The 14,141-nt window shown below is 43.7% G+C and overlaps 3 protein-coding genes across 5 annotated transcripts in view; 1 reads left to right on the top strand and 2 right to left on the bottom strand.

The window, feature by feature from the left end:
• slc39a6 (solute carrier family 39 member 6) overlaps window positions 1-14,141 on the bottom strand; it is a 583,352-nt gene that overhangs the window by 903 nt on the left and 568,308 nt on the right. The gene's annotated exons all lie outside the window — the stretch shown is intronic.
• Window positions 1-14,141, top strand: part of LOC132462545 (uncharacterized) — a 570,484-nt gene that overhangs the window by 10,128 nt on the left and 546,215 nt on the right. The gene's annotated exons all lie outside the window — the stretch shown is intronic.
• Window positions 1-14,141, bottom strand: part of wdr33 (WD repeat domain 33) — a 373,687-nt gene that overhangs the window by 114,263 nt on the left and 245,283 nt on the right. The gene's annotated exons all lie outside the window — the stretch shown is intronic.

Raw genomic sequence — 14,141 nt, 5'->3', positions numbered from 1 at the left:
CTGGATAGATCAGTCTACCAGCCTACCCAGTGGACTGTAGCAAACGTTGCTCATCTATCCGTCATACATCTAGGTGGACACGCCAACTTGTGTTGTCAGAAGAGGCAGAATTTTCAAAGGGCTTGTCACGGCTAATCACACTCACACCTGGTGGTACATGTCACCTTTAAAGAAACCAAAAAAAACAAGGTTCTCCCTGTGGCTTCGACGACCAACCGGCACTCGGGTTGCAGTGGCTGCCGGCGGCCAGCATGGGGCGCACTACAGCCGTCGGTGGCAGCAGAGGGGAGCAGCAGGTGACTATGCCACACGGTCAGCTCTTCAACATCACCTGAAGAACTAACAGGTTCAGCAAGAGAAGAACACCAAAGAGCCCTCCAAGGAAAAAACAAAAGCAGCTCGGCATCCATCGGAGCCTGAGGTAACATCTTGCTGAGAGGGCTTCAGACGGAGGTAGCTGAAATTAAACGGATGATGCTATCCTTCATGAGTGCTGTGAGACCAACAAACTCAAAGCAGACAACGGCAGACAACAGGGACCCGTGTCGGAGTAGAGGCTGCGGGACGTGCCAGGACAAAGGAGGAGACCGCTGCAGTCACTGCTTCAGGTGTGGAGAGCTGGGCCACATCTCCAGGGGATGCAGAGTTCCATGCCAGGCGCAGGGAAATGACCAGGGTTTGCTGCAGTGACCCAGCCACGATCATCAGAGTCCCGATGGTGCCATTTCTGTCTGCAGGAAGAAGGCACCAATAGAAGGTTACAGTTATGTACAGGTTGTTCAGCTACAGTCTATTGCTCTAAGGTATGTCAGAAGCATCAATGGCAGGAACACAAAGCCCTGTGTAAAACAGTTAAGTTGATTGAGCAACACCTAGCGGGGGAAGATGCACAAAGAAACAAATTACCAGAAATCGCTAAAGTTAATAACCTCTCAGCAAAACAAGGTAAAAAGATTATCCAGCTAATTGGGGAATGAAAAATGGTTAAAATGTACTTTTGATAATGTGCAAGTGACAGCACTGTGGGATACAGGCGCTCAAGCAACTGTGATAAATGACGAATGGCGAGTTGAGCATCTGCCGAATAGCACTATCAGAGCAATAGATTAACTATTAGGGCCAGTACCACTAAATGGACTTGCTGCCAATCAGACAGAGATTTTTTTATTTTTTTATTTTATTTAACCTTTATTTCACCAGGAAGGTCCCATTGAGTTACAGTAACTCTTCTCACAGGGAGTCCTGGCCAAGACAGGCAGCAGAAAAGAAGTTGCAGAATTTGCACAAGGCCACACACACACACAAACAAAGTACACCACAATTGACACTATAATGCTAAAATTACACTTCATAACAGGCTATATAAAAACAAGCTAATACATACAGCTAAAAAAAACAAATTAAAAATAAATAAAAGGCATCAGGTTAAAAACAGTTGCAGTGTTCTTTTAGAGCTGATTGTAACATGTTTTTAAAGGTACTGAGTGGTGGGAGTGATTCCAGCTTTAGAGTGGCTTGAAGTTCATTCCAGACCTTTGGTGCATATGATGAGAAAGCTGTTGTACCCAGTTGTGTTCTTGTTAGTGGTGTGGTTAATAACATATATTCTGATGACCTTGTTTTGTAAACACTGTTATGGAAGGAAAGCAAATTTGAAATGTAAAGGGGTAGTTTACCCATTAGTGCTTTCGCAATAAAAATCAGTGCATGTAGTTTCCTTCTAAGGGAGAGGGAGGGCCATTGTACAGCCTCATACAGAATGCAGTGGTGAGTTCTAGCTGGGGCACCTGTGATGAAGCGCAGGGCTGAATGGTAAATTACATCTAGTTTGTTTAATAGCGATGAGGAAGAATGCATATAAATGAGGTCACCATAATCTAATACTGATAAGAAAGTGCTCTGCACTAACCTTTTCCTTGCTAAATGAGGAAAACACTTTTTCATGCGAAAAAAGAAACCTAATTTAGGTCTAAGTTTTTTTAAAAGGCTCACAATATGGACCCCGAGAGACAGCTTATCATCAAGCCAGATACCTAAGTATTTATAAGACGATACTCTCTCTATTATCGTACCATCCTGAGTTGTTAAAGTGATGTTTATTGGAGAGCGTGAACGATACCATGAGATACCATTTATGGGGTGGATACCTGTAGAATTCAAACTAAGCATGTCCGACACTGCTAGTTCTAGTCTGCTAGTGCCAGTACTTGTTTCCAGCGACCCCAATGTGGCAGAAGACCCCATCATTGGCTTTAATGTCACAGAGGAGGTGTTTAATGAACTGAAACAACAGCAAAGTGTTACACATACAGACAGTGCCACAGAAATTGTGAGCAGCGCCTTTGACATTGACTCTTTTATCCAGCTGATGCATACTCACCAATCCAGTAATGAGGGGATTCCGGTAAGTACTGGCAAGAGTAAAGTGATACTACATCCAGGTAAAACCACTACAGTGAGACCTCGCACACACACGGGGGCTGAGAAAGACATTGAAATGTTGTTCTGTCCAAAAACGAGTGCAGACTTACCTGAGGGGTTACAAATACAAGAAGTGTTGTTCACCATGAAAAGAGGAAACTGTTCAACTGTCCCTGTCTCTGTTATTAATACCACAGGACACAGTATCACTCTGGGCCCACGCGTCAGCCTGGGACACATAGAGAGCGTTAAAGCTGTGTACCCGGCGGCCCTACAACCTGTGACACCAGCACAAGTAAGTTCAGTCAATGAAGTAATAATAATAATAATAGATTCAATTTATATAGCGCTTTTCACGTACTCAACTCTCAACCATCAACTATCAACTCTCAACTCTCAACTCTGACCAGCAGGCCCTTGCAAGAGAAATGCTTAAAGAGGAATTTGAAGCCTTTGCCCAAGATGAGTATGATGTAGGCTGTATCCCTTCACTCCGTATGCACATTACTCTAACTGACCAAACACCAGTCCAAAATACATACATTAGTGTTCCTAAGCCATTACATCCGGAAGTAAAGGAGTACTTACAGGGACTGATTAACCGGGGCTGGATTACAAAATCAAAATCACCGTACTCATCACCCATAGTTTGTGTGAGGAAGAAATCATGTGAATTGAGACTGTGTGTGGACTATCGTGAACTAAATAAGAAATCAGTTCCGGATAGACATCCTATTCCCAGGATACAGGATATGCTAGACAGTCTCAGTGGAAGCTCTTGGTTTTCGGTACTAGACCAAGGAAAAGCATACCACCAAGGCTTCTTAGATGAAGAAACTCAGCCACTCACTGCCTTTATTACTCCGTGGGGCTTATACCAGTGGGTAAGGATCCCATTCGGACTGAGTTCGAATGGGATCCATTCGAGTTTCAAAGAAATATGAAGGAGTGGCTGTGGGGTCTGCGTGACGACATATGCCTGCCTTACTTAGATGACAATTTAGTCCACAGTATGTCCTTTGAGGACCATTTAGAACATATAAGGGAAGTGCTAATTCGGTACAAGCTACATGGAATAAAACTCACTGCAAAGAAATGTGAACTGTTTAAGTCTAAAATTAGATTTTTGGGCAGAGTTGTGTCAAGTGCAGGTCATAGCATGTATCCAGCTGAAGTGGCCCCCGTACAGGCTCTAAAGGAAAAACACCCCACTGCAGGGTTAGGGTTGGGCTTCCCATTGTTATGACCGCATGGCTCAAGCATGACATAACAAATAGGGAGGCACGCAGTGAACAAGTTTCTTTATATTTATTAAAAATATGAGCCCTAACGAGGAAATTAAGTATCCTGCAACTGGAATGGCTGATCTAGGTGAGGCGCTGCCAGGACAGGAGCTGTACTCAGCAGCATCTTCATTTGGCCAAAAGCCTGCTGACAGGGCAGAGACCATTCAAACTTGACCTTCTGCTGGAGTAGGCCGGTCAATGGGGCGACCACTGTAGAGAAATTAGGGCAAAAACTTCTATAGTAGCCAACCATACCCAAAAATCGTCTAAGCTCAGTCTTGAAGACAGGAGGTGGAAACTTTTCAATAGCACAGATTTTGGCTCTTACTGGCTTGACCTGTCCTTGTCCCACAACCTTCCCCAGGTACGTAACAGTGGCACTTGCAAATTCACATTTAGCCACGTTAACTGTGAGGTTAGCGTCTTGGAGACGAACCAACAATGCATGGACTCGATCCCTGTGCTGTTCCCAAGTGTCACGGTATACTATGACATCATCTAGGTAATCAGCTACGCCCTCCAGCCCTGCCACTACTTTGTTCATCAGGCGCTGAAAGGTGGCAGGCGCTTTTCGGAGCCCAAAACTCATGACCTTCTAGGAGTACAGCCCCGATGGTGTAATGAAGGCAGTGATCTTTTGGGCACGTGTCGTCAGCGGGACCTGCCAGTATCCTTTTAATAGATTAAATTGAGTCACAAATCTGGCAGATCCTACCGCATCCACGCTAAACAATTAACCAAATTAACTAACTCAAACACTGCGAGTCTCCCAACAATATCACTCTCAAACTAACTATACAGGCTTTGTTAAAATATGAAAGAAAAACTAGACCGCATGGCTCAAGCATGACATAACAAATTGGGAGACACGCAGTGAACAAGTTTCTATATATTTATTCAAAATATAGGCCCTAACAAGAAAATTAAGTATCAGTGTAGATGGCAGCTTAACTACGTGTAGTGTGTTATGGACTGGTGTAGTGAGAATGTGCAACAAAACCAAGATAAAGAAGAAAAGGGTTTGGCAGCAGCAGCTGCTGTCACCCAGGCAGCGAGAGACCGAAAGGCTGGATGTCTTCCTCCTTTTATAGGCCAATCAGGCCAATCAGGTGCTCCTGCTGCAAAAAGGGAAGAGCCAAATGGCCCAAGTGGGAAAACAGCGCTTTACCCACCACACAGGGTGTGGAGGGGGACCGCCATGGGAAGAGTTACCAGGGGGACGTAACAATGGGAACAGGCAAGGCAAACTTGTTATTGGCCCTCTATGTTTAAAGATATTCAACAGTGGTGCGAGCACTGCATCCAATGCCAAACCCTCAGAGCCACAGCGCATAGGGCGCCGATGGGGGGTTCTCAAGCTACTCTACCATTTCAGAGAGTGGCGACTGACATTCTTGAACTGCCTATGACTTCCAAGGGTAACAGATATGTATTGGTGGTAGAAGACTACTTTACCAAATTCATAAATCTGTATGCTCTTCCTAACCAAACAGCCCAGTCGGTAACACAGTGTTTGTTCGAGGATTATGTTTTAGTGCATGGTATTCCAGAAACTGTTCACAGTGATCAAGGTCGGCAGTTTGAAGCTAAGATTGTGCAAAGACTGTGTAAATGTTTAGGGAGTAACAAGACACGCAACACCCCGTATAATCCTAAATCGGATGACATGGTTGAACGCTTTAATCGGACCCTCATTGACCAGCTTGCCAAATCGTTGCTTGCTTGTGGTGGTGGATGGGACGATTATCTGAAACATGTGGCTTTCGCCTATAACACCTCTGTTCATTCCAGCACCAGCTACTCTACCTACTATTTGGTTCATGGACGGGAAGCTCGGGTCCCGGTGGACGTGCTGGTGCCATCCCAGGTATCATCAGACTTACCTTCTTCTCATGCAGACTTTGTGGCCTCTATGGCAGGGAAACTGGAGATGGCGTTTGGTGGTGCCAGACAGAGCGGTGTCCAAGCACACGAGAAACAAAAGCTGTACTACGATGGAACCGTCCGTCACACACCATATGCAGTAGGGGATTTGGTGTGGCTTCATAATCCCACAGAGGACCGGGTCTGGCTGTGTTGGGCTCTCAAGGAGAACTGGGGCTTACCTATCGGATTGCCTGTTCTTTGGACTCTGACAGACGGACACAGGTAGTCCATTACGACAGACTGAAACATTATACATTGCCACTGCTCGCTGGCTTGTCGAGTTGCCCTCCCACTTCCCCTCTTCATGCCCAACCACGCAACCCAGTCGCCAGGAAAAAACGTTGACGGTGTACGTTTCCATGAACACTGGAGACGTAGCATTTCAACGTAAAAAATAGCGTGTTATACCTACAGTATCCACGCGTGCCGCTGTGGAGGCGGGTTTCGGGGTTTGGGTTTCACGGCTGTCGCGGCAAATTGTGGACACGATTGTTTAGGGGGGGCGGGGAGGGGGGGGGGGGAGACACGTTTGTTGAGGGGGATGACGACGACACGATTGTAGGGGGGGGGGGGAACACGTTAGTTGAAGGGGGGGGGGGGGGACCGACCGACACGTTTATTGAGGGGGGGGGGAGACACGTTTGTTGGGGGGGGGGGGGGGCACGCCCGACAACGAGAGTTGGTTTTTATTGAACGCTCGACAACGAGAGTTGGTTTTTATTGAACGAGACTTCAACACGGAACAGCTGCACGAAACGATGGTCACGTCACTCTCGTGACGGTGTCGACAACAATGAACACACGAACAATGTTAATAGAACAACACACAACCACATAACATCCCGAACCCATTAACCCCACTTAATCCTAACAACAAAACAAGTTAACAAAAGCCCCATTTGTCAACTGACAACCCCAATTCCCAGAATCCCCCGCGGCTCCGGAACACGGCGTAGCTTATATTAATCTTTATTATCTGAATGGGAAATGCAATATTTTAGGACAGATACACCATTAAACGTGTTTCTAATAACATTTCTAGCGAGAAATATACTCTTTACTTGCATAAACTTGCTATAGCAGCTCACGTGCTTCCTGTGTTTGTGTTATTAAACTGTTACTTTATGTAACTTTTAATGATATCATCTTGTTAGAAACACGTATATCTGAGAGCCAACCCAGTCGCCAAAAGCATACGTTGACAGTGTACGTTTCGTGAACACTGGATTACGTCGCATTTCAACATAAAATAGCGTGTTATACACACACACACACACACACGCACACACACACAAGCACGCACGCACAGACACACACAGACACAGACACACTCACACACACACACACACACACACACACACACACACACACACACACACACACACACACGCACACACACACGGTGCATTTCGCTGCTAAAACAACAACAAAAAAATATTCCCTCAAATATTATTACTAAAGAACCGTTTTCCAAAGAACGAAATGTAAACCAATGCATTCTGAATGGGAGTGTTTCTCCGATTTTTCCATGCTACACAGAACGAAATGTAAACCCATGCAAATAAAGACTTCATGGTCATAATCATTTAAATATCATTAATCTCCTGAGTGTGTTGGGTGGTATTCTATTTTTTTCAACGGGGCTGCATCCAGTCACTTGACCGTCATGGTTGCTATGGTGGTTGCTATCTACCGCCCCCTCTAATCCTTACATGGCTCTAAAAACCACGCGGCAAAGGAGCTGCCGTAAATTGTGTTGTTTTTGTCGTAAATTGGGGTCCGACGGTTAATAAATAGACAGATATTCCGAGGTATCCTTAAAAGGCAGCTTGGATGTTTTTATTTTCTGCAGTTTAGACTTCTTCTATAACCTATTTTTGAAAGCAAAACACCAAGTTCATTGATTTAACGAGGCAGGGTTATTTGAAACAATTTATTCAATAAATATTTGTGGTCATTCCTTCTCCTGAGTTTGCTTCCTATTTATGTCTAGTGTACACCCCTACTGTCCAAAAGCATCCCCCCCCCCCCTCCCCATATGGATTTGGAGAGTTGTTGCCACGTCCCAGTGGTGGAAGTATCATATAATATGAAAGAGGGCATTCAATTATACTACAATGATCAATTAGGAGGCCGAAGCCCTAAAGGAAGTGATGCAATAGGTGACTGGGGCGAGAACATTTAAGTAAACTGTACCTTGGGGTCTCTTATATATCAAAGGGGGTTTCAAAGGACGCATACGCTTCAACCTGTGGCTCCAGCCCTACAGGAAATGACTCAGCAAGTGCTCCATCTCGTTGCACCTGCACCCAGCGGCTCGCTTGCAAGATTTTGGCCTGAAGTTCTTCCCAGACCTATACCCTAACAGTCCAACATGCATATCTGAGAATCAGGCCTCTCTTCAATAATGACAAAATGTTATGAGAGAAATACAGATTCACTTTTTGTTATCTCATAAGTGGCGTGGTGCCGGCTCCTTTTGACCTTTTGACCCCAGACTTCAAAGACGTGGCCACAGGCCAGCTGTGTCTACACACATAAAGCCACAAATGTACACCTCCATCCCGCAAAAAATGGGGCCTAGAAACTAACCTCTGTCTTATGTACATTGACTGTACTGTTGGAGGTCACGCCCCTTTTCCGGCCTTTTCGAGATAGCTAGTGATGCTAAAATGTTTACACACATTTCCCGGGGCCCCGAGAACGACATATCCAAGATTTGTAGTTCTAGCCCATAGAGAAAAAAAGTTTTCCCAAATGGACTGTCATTTGGACAAAGCCCCTTCAGAAGTGTTGCCTGCGAGACCTAATGGTTCAGAATGTGGTGGAAAAACAGTTTTTGAGATAGGAAGGTCCTACCGCCCTGAAATTTGAATACCATATTCTAGGGCCTAACTGGGACCCCCGCACCGAAACTTGGCCCGGTCGGACCCCGAGTGCAGGAAGGGGGGGCCTGGACTTTCATAATCTTCGCTCGGTAAATGTAAAGGATGTTTGGTCGGATGTTATGACGAAGAATCATAATGTGAATGGGAATATTCTATTAATGTCTTGATATCATCTTTCGTCTCAACACTTCTGCTGCAGCCGCTTAAAGTCTCACTCCGAGAACCTTAAAATATGAATCAATCCATTAGAAGTATGAAAATATCTTCCCGGTCGTGCAACAGGGCAAACAAGGTGTCCTTTGTCATCTACGTTTCGAGACGATTGCAACAGTGCCACACATGATCATATTTGAATATGTTTCGGGGTAGTAATTAGCTGTCGATTTTGGAGGCCTTTATCAATAATGACCAGCTATAGATTTGCTTCCCGATGGAGATTTTTGACAAATGACATGTTAATTAGCATCTACACGTTAAGCTGAGTCCAATGAGATCAAGCTCGCCCTCTTGCTACACCGAGATCATGTCCTAGACCTAGGTGTACCATGTAAAATACATGTTACCATTAGCTAGAGTGTCATGCTTGGTGTCATTGGACTCATCTCAACGTGTAGATGCTAAATAACATGTCATTTGTCACAAATTTTTATCGGGAAGCAAATCAATAGCTGCTCATTATTGATTAAGGCCTCCAATTTCGACAGCTAATTACTACCATTAAACATGTTCGAATATGCTCATGTGTTGCACCCTTGTAATCGCCTGGAAGCGTAGATGTTGAAGGACACCTTGTTCGTCCTCCTACGCCACCGGGAAGATATTTACATGCTTCTGATTGACTAATGAATTGATTCAGCTATTCCCCCAGAAGTCTGGGGTCAAAAGGAGACGGCACCAGCCCCGTTGAAAAAAATAGAATACCACCCAACACACTCACGAGATTAATGATATTTAAATTATTATGACCATGAAGTCTTTATTTGCATGGGTTTACATTTTGTTCTGTGTAGCATGGAAAAATCGGAGAAACACTCCCATTCAGAATGCATTGGTTTACATTTCGTTCTTTGGAAAACGGTTCTTTAGTAATAATATTTGAGGGAATATTTTTTTGTTGTTGTTTTAGCAGCGAAATGCACCGTGTGCGTGTGTGTGTGTGTGTGTGTGTGTGTGTGTGTGTGTGTGTGTGTGTGTGTGTCTGTGCGTGCGTGTGCGTGTGTGTGCTTGTGTGTGTGTGCGTGTGTGTGTGTGTGTGTATAACACGCTATTTTATGTTGAAATGTGACGTAATCCAGTGTTCACGAAACGTACACTGTCAACGTATGCTTTTGGCGACTGGGTTGGCTCTCAGATATACGTGTTTCTAACAAGATGATATCATTAAAAGTTACATAAAGTAACAGTTTAATAACACAAACACAGGAAGCACGTGAGCTGCTATAGCGAAAGCAGCCCACAACCTGACGTCGTTGAAACATGCGAGCGAGCCGATCAAATCCTAATAACTATAAAACTAAAGATCAGACACAATCACTGTCTGAAGATTATGCAAGTAAAGAGTATATTTCTCGCTAGAAATGTTATTAGAAACACTTTTAACGGTGAATCGGTCCTAAAATATTGCATTTCCCATTCAGATAATAAAGATTAATAAAGATCATACACATTCACTGATTGAAGATTACGTAAGGAAAATGTACATTTCTCGCTAGAAATGTCATTAGAAACGCGTTTAATGGTAAATAATATTTAAACGCGTTTAAATATTGCATTTCCCATTCAGATAATAAAGATTAATATAAGCTACGCCGTGTTCCGGAGCCGCGGGGGATTCTGGGAATTGGGGTTGTCAGTTGACAAATGGGGCTTTTGTTAACTTGTTTTGTTTGGATTAAGTGGGGTTAATGGGTTCGGGATGTTATGTGGTTGTGTGTTGTTCTATTAACATTGTTTGTGTGTTCATTGTTGTCGACACCGTCACCGAGAGTGACGTGACCATCGTTTCGTGCAGCTGTTCCGTGTTGAAGTCTCGTTCAATAAAAAACAACTCTCGTTGTCGAGCGTTCAATAAAAACCAACTCTCGTTGTCGAGCGTGCCCCCCCCCCCCCCCCTCAATAAACGTGTCCCCCCCCCCCCTTCAACTAACGTGTTCCCCCCCCCCCCCCTACAATCGTGTCGTCGTCGTCCCCCTCAACAAACGTGTCTCCCCCCCCCCCCCCTCCCCGGTCAACAACAGTCTACCTCCCCCCCCCCCCTAAACAATCGTGTCCACAATTTGCCGCGAAAGCCGTGAAACCCAAACCCCGAAACCCGCCTCCACAGCGGCACGCGTGGATACTGTAGGTATAACACGCTATTTTTTACGTTGAAATGCTACGTCTCCAGTGTTCATGGAAACGTACACCGTCAACGTTTTTTCTTGGCGACTGGGTTGAACCACGGCAGGACGAGGGACCATCCTATGGGGACTGGACAGCTGAGGAGCCCCTCGCTGCTGTGGGCACAGGGCTGCCACAACAGACTGTATCCCGTTCGGGAAGAGCTGTGAGACAGCCAGGTCATTTCAAGGACTTTATCAGTTATGGTTAGCCAGTTTATTTCAATGCAAACAGGGTGTCTAACAATGTGTGGTATTATAGCTGAACTACGAATGTGGGTTGACATGCTGTTTGAATGTTGGTTTATTATTATTTCTGTGGAGCAGAACGTAAATGTTGTACCGGAACTGTTTTAATTGAGTTAATTGTGGTGATTATTTTGATTTATTATTTTGGTAAAATTACAGCTATTTTGATTAAGAATAGTGGGTATGATGCTCTGTGTTTATGGTTAAGGGTTAGGCTATAGTATCGTGCTTGATTGTTATTCAAAAGAAAAAGATGTTGTGTTCCCTTGGTACTGCTACATGTTAATGCAAGTGGCTCTGTTTTCTTTTTCGTAAGTGCGCGTAGGTTGTTGCTGTGTGGAAACGGGGACGTTTTTTTTGAAGGGGGGGAGTTAAGTAACCGAGTTCTCGACTCTTATTCTGAAGGAGCAGATCGGAAGTGTCGGCGTGTGGGTCGCTGTTTTGACTGTGTGTTGGGAGCGCTTAAAAATAAAGTGGATCGCCCCGTTCAGTGAATGGAATTAATCGATTCTTCTTTTATATATTACCCAAATAGAGGCAACAATAAACGCTCGGTTACACTGGTTTAAATAATACATTTAATAGTATTTCCCATCTTTGCTGAGCAGGAGTTTTGTTCGAAAGTTCAGTGATTGAAATAAATAAAAGCCAGGGCTTTTGAAGTTTTACAGTAGGCCTACCCATAGACATCTTATAGTATAGACCAGTCATACTCAAGTTGCGGCCCGCGGGCCTTTTGTGGCCCGCGGGGTGTCTATTAATGGCCCTCGAGCTGTTTGAAAAGTTTTTTTAATTATTAAAAAAATAATAATAATCGTGCTGGGCGCTCTTATTTTGAAACCGCGCGCCGCGATCTCAATACGAGGCTGGGGGTTGCAACGATAAACAGATAGCACTCCAGCCCTCCAGCATACAGATGTGAATCTGCATTCTCAAAAATGAACTTCATCAAAAATCAGTACCGGAGTCGCCTAACCAACGAGCACGTGCATCAGTGTGTCTCCCTGGCAATCACACCATATCAGCCCAGGTTTGAAGCATTGGCCAAAGAAAGCAGAGGCCAATTCTCCCATTAAAGGGGATGTGAGAAATGTGAAATAGTTTGTTAAACAAAGCACAAAAATGGGCTGTCTAAAGGCTTTTTGTTTTTTTTGTTTTTTTATCTTGAACAGGGTTATGTTTGGTTTTATTTCGTTATTTTTTTAATATATGCCCAAATTAAAATTATATTTTTATTTTAGGAAATATTTTTGTTTTTAATAAAAAGGAAATGTTATGTTACAAATGTTGTAAATGTTATACATACGTCATGTTATGATACGTTATCGGACGTACACGGTCCCAATAAATGGCCCCTTGAGTCACTGAAAAATTTTTTTGTGGCCCCTCATCATTTCTACTTGAGTACCCCTGGCATAGACGGAGCATCGGCTGCTGGGACGCGAGAAATACGGCCGCCATCTTGGAGTAGTCAACCGGGAGCAGCAACAGCAGCAGAAACAGGATGCCGGGCTGTTGTTCAGCTTATTCCTTCTCAAATCGGCGGACCATCCACAATAGGAATCGGGGGGATTACTTTTCACAAGTAAGATTTAACATTACCGTACTATTGGTATAATTGGTATTGAATAATAAAACACGCCAAACCATGTGGCCTTTATCATAGCTACACGTATGACAAAAAAACGGATGAAAATCAGTGGTATTCAGTGAGGTATGATTAATTAAATGCGCTGACAGTTCATTGCTCCAGCCAAACAGATTACACTGAGTGGAGCGGATGACCACTCCAAGATGGCAGCCCCGCGTCTCGTCAGCGCCAGTAGGCGGTAGCATTCGATGCTCCGTCTATCATATATGATGTCTATGGGCCTACCACTGTCATGCAGCTACCCGATGTCAAATCGACCGGGTTGATTCACTGCAGGTCTTTAGTTAACTATGACATTAATGTGATTAATCGCGATTAAATATTTTAATCGCTTGACAGCACTAATTAAAACAAATCAATCCATGCAAAATATAGCCCCATTACGTTGTAAAAACGTTTGAAAGAAATCGCACAGGTTAATATTTTGCATTTAGATGATTCGATAAAAAGCAATACGGCACAAAATATTTCTGAAACGTTCATATTACTTCACTTAAAGCAAGTGTCTTGCTTTCGATACACAATTTTTTAATATCCGGCGCAGCGTGTGAACGCAAAGAATTGTGGGTATTTTGGCTCGTTGAGGATCCATCGATGCATCCTTGAAAAATCTTGGAATACTCAAAAATAAAGGACGTTCTATGACTTAGTGTCCTTAAAAGGGCAGTCGTTGAGCATGTTTCCTTCACATTGGGAATCAGCCTGGCTCTAAACCAGCTACGTGCTTCCCGCCCAATTTAATTTTGTCCAGGTAAAATGTCCATGTCATTTTAATTTGACCATGTCAAAGAGTCTGGTATTTACCAGGCTAGTGACTTCATGCAAATGCTCGGGGTTTGGCTTCCCCAGCAATTCATTTTATCCTACACTGAAAAAAATGATTTTATGGTGTAGTAATATTAATTAGGTTAACTGTCACAATTTTTTTTTGTAATTATAAGTATCAGTGAGAACTTGAATTATTCAAGTAAAACTATATATGTCATTCATGTAATATATAAACTGTGTGGGAAGAGTAAGTTTTATTATGTATTTTCACATAATATTCAAAGGTTTCATAGTCATTGCACATGAACCTAGAAATACCAAGTAAGTTTTAATAGTGTCGCCTGTTTTGAATCCGCGCATGCGCCTTGTGACGCGCATACAGTACGCATGCGCTTCGTTGTCCGCCAAAACTCAAGAAGATTACAATGGCGGTCAGGTGTAATGGAGGAATGAGCAGCTAAATTATCTTGAAGGTAAGTCATTCAGGGTTTTTCCTGCATATGTAATGGAGTTAAGATATATTATGATAATATAAAATGTAATATGATCCCATTTGCCATTGTCACACATCACG

Source organism: Gadus macrocephalus, chromosome 8, assembly GCF_031168955.1.
Source record: "Gadus macrocephalus chromosome 8, ASM3116895v1".
Classification (NCBI taxonomy): domain Eukaryota; kingdom Metazoa; phylum Chordata; class Actinopteri; order Gadiformes; family Gadidae; genus Gadus; species Gadus macrocephalus.
The sequence above is the reverse complement of the archived record's forward strand: the minus strand, read 5'-3'. Positions and strand labels throughout refer to the sequence as shown.